The 9,965-nt window shown below is 37.6% G+C and overlaps 1 protein-coding gene across 1 annotated transcript in view; it reads left to right on the top strand.

Annotated features, from left to right (window-relative positions):
- The window catches only part of LOC119067040 (ankyrin repeat and fibronectin type-III domain-containing protein 1), a 147,842-nt gene that overhangs the window by 3,831 nt on the left and 134,046 nt on the right, over positions 1–9,965 (top strand). The window lies entirely within an intron of this gene.

Raw genomic sequence — 9,965 nt, 5'->3', positions numbered from 1 at the left:
CAATCATCGGTTTCTATGTTATTTTTGTATAATTTTGCATACTGAGTTTCCACAGTAACAACTTTCTAGCTTGTGTTCTGGGCACATTCGAGAAGAAATTAGATGATTTTTATTTGTATTGCTTTTTCTTATTAATGTTAATTTATTTTCGATAGTTCTCTACAAATTTCCAAAAACTTTTTTTTTATTCGAGGTGATTTAAATTCCCCAAGTTAAGTTCGAAGATGGACCATAACGGACCGGTGATCTGAAAAATATTCTAAAAATTATTTTTATCTCGTAGCTTGATAACACGATAACTTGAGCAATCCTCAACGGGTTTTCAAAAACGTTTTTTTATCGACGAGATATGAAATTCCTGAGGCTAGGTTCGTTAGAGGAAAGTATTGAAGTAATAATCCAGAAATTATTGCGAAAAGATTTAAGTGATGTCGTGGTAGTTGTTTTTATATAAAAAAATTTGAACGAGTGTGTGCGTCGCTCGCTTCGCTCTGGCCGCAATCCACACGAGTTTCATTTTTGTTCAATACATAAGCAAGAAATTTTTTCAACACCTTTTATAGCTATACTACTTTATATTTTACAATTCAGCAATGGAAATTTGAACCATACGTCGCTATGTTAATCAGCAGTAAGAATTCGTAACTTGATAGTTCTTACGGGATTATTACACGCAACTGTCAAGTTACGAATATTTAGGGCGACGATCGCATGAGAATCTATGCCCAGTTTTATGATATTTTTGTAACAATCGCTAAAAAAGATTGAGAAAATCTGTCACCATACGGTGGGGCCTAGTTTGTATTACGACAAATTGGACACTTGTAATCTACTATACATAAGGCTTGAATATCTCAAATACACATTCCCGATAAATTCCAATGACTGATTGAATTTCCGTGAGAAATTTGTTTTCCATGCGAAACAATATCTTTTCATAGAAAATTGTTATTATTTTTCTATCCGTATCGACGTTGCCTTCTACTCTTTTTATCAAGGCTGTAAACTTTGGGGAGATCGAGGTCACACAGACCGCCATTTTATTAGACACGCGGAGACACACCACGTCTCATGATTTTACATACAAAAAAAAATCCCAACATCATACCGGCGATGACAATCATCATTCATCACAGTAGGTGAATTTTTGCATGAAATCCGTCATGTTATCATCAGGTGTGGTGTGTCACCGGCGTATCTGTATTTGCGTGACATCCCCAAAGTTTACAGCCTTGCTTTTTAAATATATCCATGGCATACAATGTCAACCAACACAGCCGCCTAAGCCAGCCACGTCAGCAGAATGGGTTGTGATGAAAGTTCATGGTTTGACCGTCGAAACTGATCGCCAGCGCCAATGTCAACATTTTCTTTTTGATTTTTCACTTCAATGATCTATTGAAATTGAGATATAGACTCAATAAACCAATTTATTCAACGTATACTACATGCCTGAAACATAAATAGTTTCACAAATTGTGTATTTACTGAGCGTCATAGACCTGAAACGTCATTCTTCTTCTTCTTAAAATGGCGAAAATCACAACTCATTATGGTTCAAAGTTGATCGGCGCACTAGTCTAAATTTTTATTTGGCTCCACCTTTATAGAGGATGGAATTTGTTTATGTATTGTCCGTTGACAAGTGGATCGCCACCGGTTTTGAGGGGGTTTTGATTTTTGTTTTTTACATGTTGCCACACATTGTTGACAAATTCAAGATTTTTTTTATTTACGAAGGTTACGCTGATTCTTCTTCTTTTTCAGCCTCTTTCTATCCACTGCTGGATGTAGGCCTCTCCAACTTCTTTCCATTTCGTACGATCCATTGCCATTTGCTGCCAGTTTGTACCTGCAATATTCTTAATTCCGTTTGTCCATCTCTCTGGTGGTCTACCTATAGCTCGTCTTTTATATGGTCGCCAGTTCATGATCTTTTTGGTCCAACGTTCGTCTGTCCTTCTTGCAATATGTCCCGCCCAGCTCCATTTCAGAGATGCTATTCTTTCCATGACATCAACGACCCTGGTTTGTTGTCGAATCCATTGATTCGTCATTCTGTCTCTGAGTGTTATTCCAAGCATACTCCGTTCCATGGCTCTTTGTGTCACTCTCAATTTATCTTCGGATGCTTTCGTTAAAGTTAACGTTTCAGCTCCATAAGTGAGCACTGGAAGGACACAAGTGTCGAACACTTTTCGTTTCAGACTATTATTCATTTTGCTTTTGAAAATTAGTCTGAGTTTTCCGAACGCTGCCCATGCAAGACCAATCCTACGTCTTATTTCTGCAGTTTGGTTGTCCAGACCTAACTTCAGTTTATGTCCTAGATATACATAGCTGTCGACTCGTTCAATGACAGTGTCACCAATTTTGATTTCTCTATCGTCCCCGATGTTGGTCATGACTTTTGTTTTCGATAAGTTCATCTTGAGGCCAACTTTGCTTGCCTCTTCACTTAACTGTTGTAGCATAAGCTGAGCCTGACCTAGATTCGCTGCTATCGGTACAATGTCATCAGCGAAGCGGAGATTGCTCAGGTACTCTCCATATATCTTTATTCCCATTTTACTCCAGTTTAACTTCCTAAAAATACTCTGCAGAATCGCCGTGAATAATTTCGGTGAAATGGTGTCACCCTGCCTTACACCTCGGCCAATTCTGAATTTCTTCGTGCTCTTATGAAGTTTTATACATGAAGTAGCATTTTTGTACACATATCGAATTGTGTTGGAGTACCTTGAGTCTACTCTACATTCGTCTAATGCGTCCAATATCGACCATGTTTCCACTGAATCGAAAGCTTTTTCGAAGTCTATGAATATCAAGACTATGTCGATGTTGTATTCACGACACTTCTCAATAAGCGTTCTCATCACCTGCAAATGGTCGTTTGTGCTGAAACCAGATCTGAAAGCAGCTTGTTCAACAGGTTGGTAGAAGTCGAACTTGTTAGTGTTCCTCTTCGTAATGATTTTCATAAACAACTTGTAGAGTGTTGACAATAGGCTTATGGGTCGGTAATTTTCCAGTTTTGTTATGTCTCCTTTTTTATGCAGCAATGTAATTACCGCATTTTCCCAGGCTTCTGGTACTTCTTCCCATTGGAGACATTGATTAAACAAAGCCGTGATTGCCTTTAATAATGAGTCTCCACCTAGTTTAATGGCTTCCACTGGAACACCATCTTCTCCGGGAGACTTTTTGTTTTTCATCTCGGCTACTGCAGCTTTGACTTCATCAACAGTTATGTCGGGCATATCCTCCGATCCCACGTTTCTTATTATTGGTCTATCTTCGGTTTCTTCCGTTGGGCTCTGTCTTGCTGAAGAAAACAAATTCTGTTGCAATGTTTAATATCGCATTTCGATCCGTTTGGATCGCTGATTGCTTAATGAAAAAGGACACACAAAAAACGAGACTTTTTTAATCCCGAGTTATGTACTGGATTTTGTACTCTTATGAAAGTGTGTAATAAGCTAATTCTTAAAAAAGACAAAAGCATATAATAGTAGATTACTATACCAGGGAAGTAATTTGATATCACGTATCCAGATGAGTAAAATTATCCGAGGACTTCAGCCCGATACTATTACTTTATTGCTTGCCACATGCGAAAATTGATTCATACATATCAATTTGCGCCCCACGAAAATGGTCGATTCTCTGAGGGATATTTGCGTGACACTTTCGTCGGGGAATCTCTATTTTCGCGGGGTGCTCGAGTCATTCATGTAAAATCAGTTTTCGTGGGGTGCAGCCATATGAAGGTGAATGCGTCATCTGAAATATTTTATGCTTTTTAACATGAAAATGAGAATAATTATTGATGTTTTGTGTTTTTGGACAACTATTTTGCAGTGGCGAGAGTTCAGTGTGGCAAAAGAATTTCAATTCTTAAAAAGAAAAATCACAAAACTGAAAGCGTCAGCCATATTTGTTCTAGCAATAATTTCAATGTTTTTTTTGAACACACATAGCGAGCACTTTTAGCAATTTTAGACACTTCACTTCACTTCACTGCAAAATTTTTCGTCTAAATAACACAAACAACAAAATGATTGCTTAGAATGTATTATCATGGAACGGAATAACAATTCAATGACAACATGGCACCTACTATGGTGTGATCACACGGTGAGCTTGAAAAAAATTTTATTCGACCTCTCGTGGACATGAAATGTTTTTAGTGGTTTTTGTAGAGGGCGGCACCACGAGTAAGAATAACATAACAAGAAAATACTTCGATGGGAAAATTTTTAATTAGATCGATTTTTCGTTTTTCTGTGCGCTGCAGGAAGCTTCGAAAACTGTTTGGACCCTACTGGTGACTTGTTTGATCACAAAAATATAGTTACTGTTTAGCCTGAGGTCTAAGCTTTACAGCGATACCAATCATGACATTCATGACTACCAAAAAACATCTTTTATGAAGGAAAGTCATTCTGCTATGTCGATGTGAATTTTAAAGGCTGTATCATACGTGGATTACTTATATTTTCTCTTAAAAAGTATTTTTAGTTAATTAACATAATTTAAGGGGTTAATAAAAGGTCAAAGGATGAGCTTGGATTTCATTCTGACAAAATCTTTGTTGGTACACCTGAACGACCACCCAAATTTCTTCGTATAATGTCTCATTTTTTAGTGGAAACAACTAAAATGTTGCAGAATTAGCTTAGAATGACTATTGGAGAAACTACGAACGAAACAAAAGAAAGGTTTGTTAATTTTTGACTCGAGATAATGCAGTTTACTCATGGGTGCAATTTACAAAGAAACCTATTTCGAGTTAAAAATCTTCTTTCGACCTTTTATTAACCCCCTAAATTATGTAAAATAACTAAAAATAATTTATAAGAGAAAAATAAAAGTAATCCACGTATGATACAGCCTTTAAAATTCACATCGACATAGCAGAATGACTTTCCTTCATAAAAGATGTTTTTTGGTAGTCATGAATGTCATGATTGGTATCGCTGTAAAGCTTAGACCTCAGGCTAAACAGTAACTATATTTTTGTGATCAAACAAGTCACCAGTAGGGTCCAAACAGTTTTCGAAGCTTCCTGCAGGGCACAGAAAAACGAAAAATCGATCTAATTAAAAATTTTCCCATCGAAATATTTTCTTGTTATGTTATTCCAACTCGTGCTGCCGCCCTCTACAAAAACCACTAAAAACATTTCATGTCCACGAGAGGTCAAATAAAAAAAATTTCAAGCTCACCGTGATCACTTCGATCACTTTCGGTACGGTTGGTACTGCTGTACCAATACCAATATTTTCGGGATATTTTACGAAGAAGTATGAGCCGATTTCGGCTGTGTACTGGTTTTATAGTGGCGAAAACATTTCTTTTTGTTTTGTTGATTTTGTCTACATATATAGTTGTATTTAAATCAGCTTTTGTTGCTATTTATAGAAATTGATATGTAAGAATCAATTTTCGCATGGGCAAGCAATAAAATAGAATACAGTGCACCCTGCTACAATGCTTCATTACATGTTGGAACAATTTTGAAACTTGCAACTCACGCGTGTGTATTTAAGCGCCTCGGTTTGAAAACTGTTATTTTGACGCGGGTAGTTACATATCTCGCCTTCGGCTCGGATATGCAAACTCTACCCTTGTCAAAATAACAGTTTTCAAACCTTGGCGCTTAAACACACACTTGTGAGTTGCTCGTATCTCAAAATTGTTCCCCCATGTAATGAATCATTTTCGCAGGGTGCACTGTAACCTACTATTACTAGGGAAAACCCTTAAAGGGCCGGATTAAGCTGGGCTGCTATAATTCAAGAGTTCCCAGTCATCCTAACAAGAACTACTTACAGTGGAGTTGTGACGCAAACTTCGACTCGCAAAAATAAAAGCAAAAATTACCAACAAAATTTTGCGTCTCCGGGACTGCTTTACCTAGCTCGAAAAGTAAAATAGCATACTGCAAACTGGAAGTAATTTGATATCTCGTATACCTGGTACAGTTTCGAACAAAATTTATTAAGTAGTTATAAGTTTCATTACAACAAATCGAAAATACTAGAAATTTTGTTTGGTTCATCTGTTTCGAAAGATTTTAAAATTGAAGCGGCATTGTTTCTTTGAATTTAAATTGAAAACTGTTGAATCAGGAAATTTGTAGACCTTTTTTCTCCAGTTTTTTCTTCCGAGTTTGTTTATAAAAATCCTTGTCTCTTCACCCATCGGACCAAATGTTTCAAATTCAAATGCAATTGGAGTAAAGTAATAATCGCGTTTCAGTGCTACGTAGTGATTATGTTTGCGTCTTTCTGCTTGATCAGCTACTGAGCCAACTACTCTTGCTAATTGGGCCACGTATGATGGGGCAACAGTGTCGCATATTGTAGCATCCCAAATTAAAGATTTGCCACGCCGCCATGGAATGATTTTGACGCCATCTACCCGTTTGCCGACTGATCTACTTAAACCTGGTGGTTCCAATAGCTCCGGAAAATCGACTTTCGAAAGCACATTAGAAACAGTTTTGTTGAAAGCAACATGTCTCGGTAATCTGCCTGCACTCCTTCTACACGACAGAGCATGGTGGCCATTTGGTGTTTCTCGCATTTTTTACCACCTAGACGAATTGCAATTGATATACGAACTGTGTTATTGTCCAATAATAAACCCAATTCAGACGACGGAATTACGGCTGCACTTTGAAGATTCGTTTTTTGATGATGCAAGCAAACGCGCTCTATCAGTTGGTCCAGCATTGTACAGCAACTCTTCGAATACCAATTTCATGTTAAGGTAGTCCCATTTCGTTTGGATTTTACGGTCTTCTTCTGTAAGTCTGGATGCATTTCTTTAATTAAATTTTCGATTTCAATGTTGACGTTGTTGTAACCAATAATTCATTTGATAAGTCTTCCGATTGAAATATTGATGACAGATACGCTGGGATTGCCAAGTCTTCTAACTTTCTTATTGCAATGCCAGCAAATGAAAAAGGTAGTGAGGCTTGTCTCCAAACAGTCGGGTTCATTTTGATGTTACAAATTTTTTCTAGTGTCGTCCGGAAGAGTTCATCAACTTCTCTTAATAAGTTTTGGAAAAGAAAAGGTTCGTAGTAAGTAGATAAACTTCGGGGAAGACGTACAATAACGAAATAGACAGAGCGCTGGGTGAACATTTAACAGTTTCAGTCTTTCGCACATTGAATTTACCATGTCTTTTTTCTTAGTTAAGAAGTTCGGAATTAACGAGACCCCGCTGAAGTAGTTGCAAAAAAAAACTTAGTCTGGCAACACTGCAGTCAATGCTAGATTGTAGGCTAGATACGTTTTGCCAATCATTTTGCCACTACTTCAAGATATGGGCTAAAAAGCTGAAGTAGTTGCAAAAGTAGTGACAAAAAAATCGTTTTGCAACTACTTTGGCTGATGTAGAGGTAAAAGCAGTTCTCAAACTTTTGCAACCACTTTGGCCGAAGTAGAGACGAAACCAGTTATCAAAGTTTTGCTGAGGTAGAGGCAAAAGTAGTTTTCAAAGTTTTGCGACTACTTTGGCTGAAGTGTGTTTATGTGACAACAAAAAATTATTTTTATATGCCGCCCCCTGGACCCCCGCTTTTTTTATTCACCTACGGTGAGTTTTTAATCGCCCTGCAGGCAGCCTTACATACATGGGGCTCTGGGACCCCGCAATGGGGGTTGCACCCCCCCCCCCCCTTGACCCCTCACTGCGGGGACTGCCGTCCCTCGACCCCGCTTTTTTTTGTGGACTTTTATTTTCACGGCCTGCGGCGCATAACAAAAACTGAAAACAAATTTTGAGAACAACTACTTTACAACTACTGTTACAAAATCTGTTCTTAAATTTTTGCAACTACTTCTGCAACCACTTTAGCAAAAGTAGTTTGAAAATTAGTTGCTGAACCAGATACATACGCAAAAGTAGTTGTAAAACAATATTTTAACCACTACTTTTGCAACTACTTAAGTGTTTTAGCCGAAATCCTGAAGTTATTGCAAAAGTAGTTGCTAAAAAACGTATCTAGCCTACATTCTAGTCTTGACTGCAGTGTTGCCATCCTCCGTTTTTTTTGCAACTACTTCAATAGGCTATGAACGAGTAATGTATTGGTGAACCCAAAAGCTCAATTTCCTCCATTAAGCGGATACCAGGTAACTTTTCTGAGATTGCTAAATACATTGAATCTCTTTGCTCTTTGGTCGCATTGATGAAAAGAACCTCACATTTTGATGGATTTAAAGAAAGGCCGAAAATTTCACGGAAATCCAAAACTTTGTCTATGTCTTCCATTACCGTTCCAAAGTTATCTCCTATTGTACCATCATCAAGGTACCAAGCGTTTAAGTCCGATGATAATGAATGAATTAGTTTTGAAGTGCCAATACAGAAACCGGGTGGGCGACCCTCTGGGCCTTGGTGAACCCCTCTTTTTGATAAGATTGGTGATTGAAGTATAAGTTTGAAAAATTTCCGTAGGCTTGCCTCATTATTGGAAATAATGCTGAGTAGATTGACTTGGTTTCGTCAAGGAGATACTGTCGCTTCAGCGCATTAAAGGCATTTGAGAAATCCAATTTCAACAGTACCGTTGGTTCTGAATAATCGACGTTTATAAATGCACGAACTGCATGGATTATTGCTTCAGCTCCATCTTTTGCTCCAAAACCTAGTTGGAACGGCTTAAGTTTGATAGAAAGTGCCTCTTTAGAATCGGACGGACGGACGGACGGACGGACATTTTTTTTATTGCGGATTCGTCATCTATGAACTTGAACATAACCAAATGCTTTGCCCTTACTGTCTGCTTCCAATTCGACGTGTTACAAACGGCATATTAATCTTATAAGCCCCCAGTACTTCGTACGGGGCTAAAAATCGGGGCAGATTCGTTTGAGCTAGAATGATTAAGGAAAGCACTAATATTTTTTTTTGGGTTATGAGAGATAGAGAGTTACTTTCTTCGGCAAAGTCTCAGAGTTTTACGAGTAGAACATAGGGGCATATGTAAAAAATGTCGAAAGTTAGAAATGGGTGGGTCAATTAGGGTTTTAGAGTTATTTTGTGAATGGTGGCAGATAGAGAGTTGTTTTCTTCGGCAAAGTCTCAGAGTTTTACGAGTAGAACAGACTGGTATATGTGAAAAATGTCGAAAGTTAGAAAAGGTTGGGTCAATTAGGGTTTTAGAGTTATTTTGTGAATGGTGGCAGATAGAGAGTTACTTTCTTCGGCAAAGTCTCAGAGTTTTACGAGTAGACCAGACTGGTATATGTGAAAAATGTCGAAAGTTAGAAATGAGTGGGTCAATTAGGGTTTTAGAGCTATTTCTTGAGTTGTTGCAGTTAGATAGTTGCTTTCTTCGTCAAATTTTCGATTTTCGTCAAATTTTCAAATTTTGTCAAATTTTCAAATTTCGTCAAATTTTCAAATTTTCAAATTTTGCCAAATTTTCGAATTTCTGTTATAAACTGTTATAAAAAGCAGTGTTGACTAAACTTCTAAAACGACTGATATCCCAACAAAAATCTCTTCGAGAAAAGTGTGACGCAGTCTTTGAAATACAATTTCTAAAATGAATCATATCGCTAGAATTGACGCTTTCAACTTCGTTACGCAAAAATTTAATTTTACACCCAATTAGTTCAAACAAGCTGGCTTAGTTTTTCTCAACTGCGTCACACTTTTCTCGAAGAGATTTTTGTTGGGATGTATGTGTTCCGTGAAAACCATAATGTGAAGGTTGATGAAATTTACGTATAACTTTTGTGGACCTATGGGACAAGTGGGTTGGCCTGTAGAGGCGCCACATTTTTTTCATAGTACTTCATTCTCAGCGGCTTATTTTCATGTGAACCAACCGAACCAACTTCACATTTGTCATTACAGAACAGATGTCACCATGGTTCACATGAAAATAAGCGCAGTGACAGCAGATTTTATGACAGAATGTACTAGAATCTGCGAAA

This window comes from Bradysia coprophila (genome assembly GCF_014529535.1).
Source record: "Bradysia coprophila strain Holo2 chromosome X unlocalized genomic scaffold, BU_Bcop_v1 contig_117, whole genome shotgun sequence".
NCBI lineage: Eukaryota > Metazoa > Arthropoda > Insecta > Diptera > Sciaridae > Bradysia > Bradysia coprophila.
The sequence above is the reverse complement of the archived record's forward strand: the minus strand, read 5'-3'. Positions and strand labels throughout refer to the sequence as shown.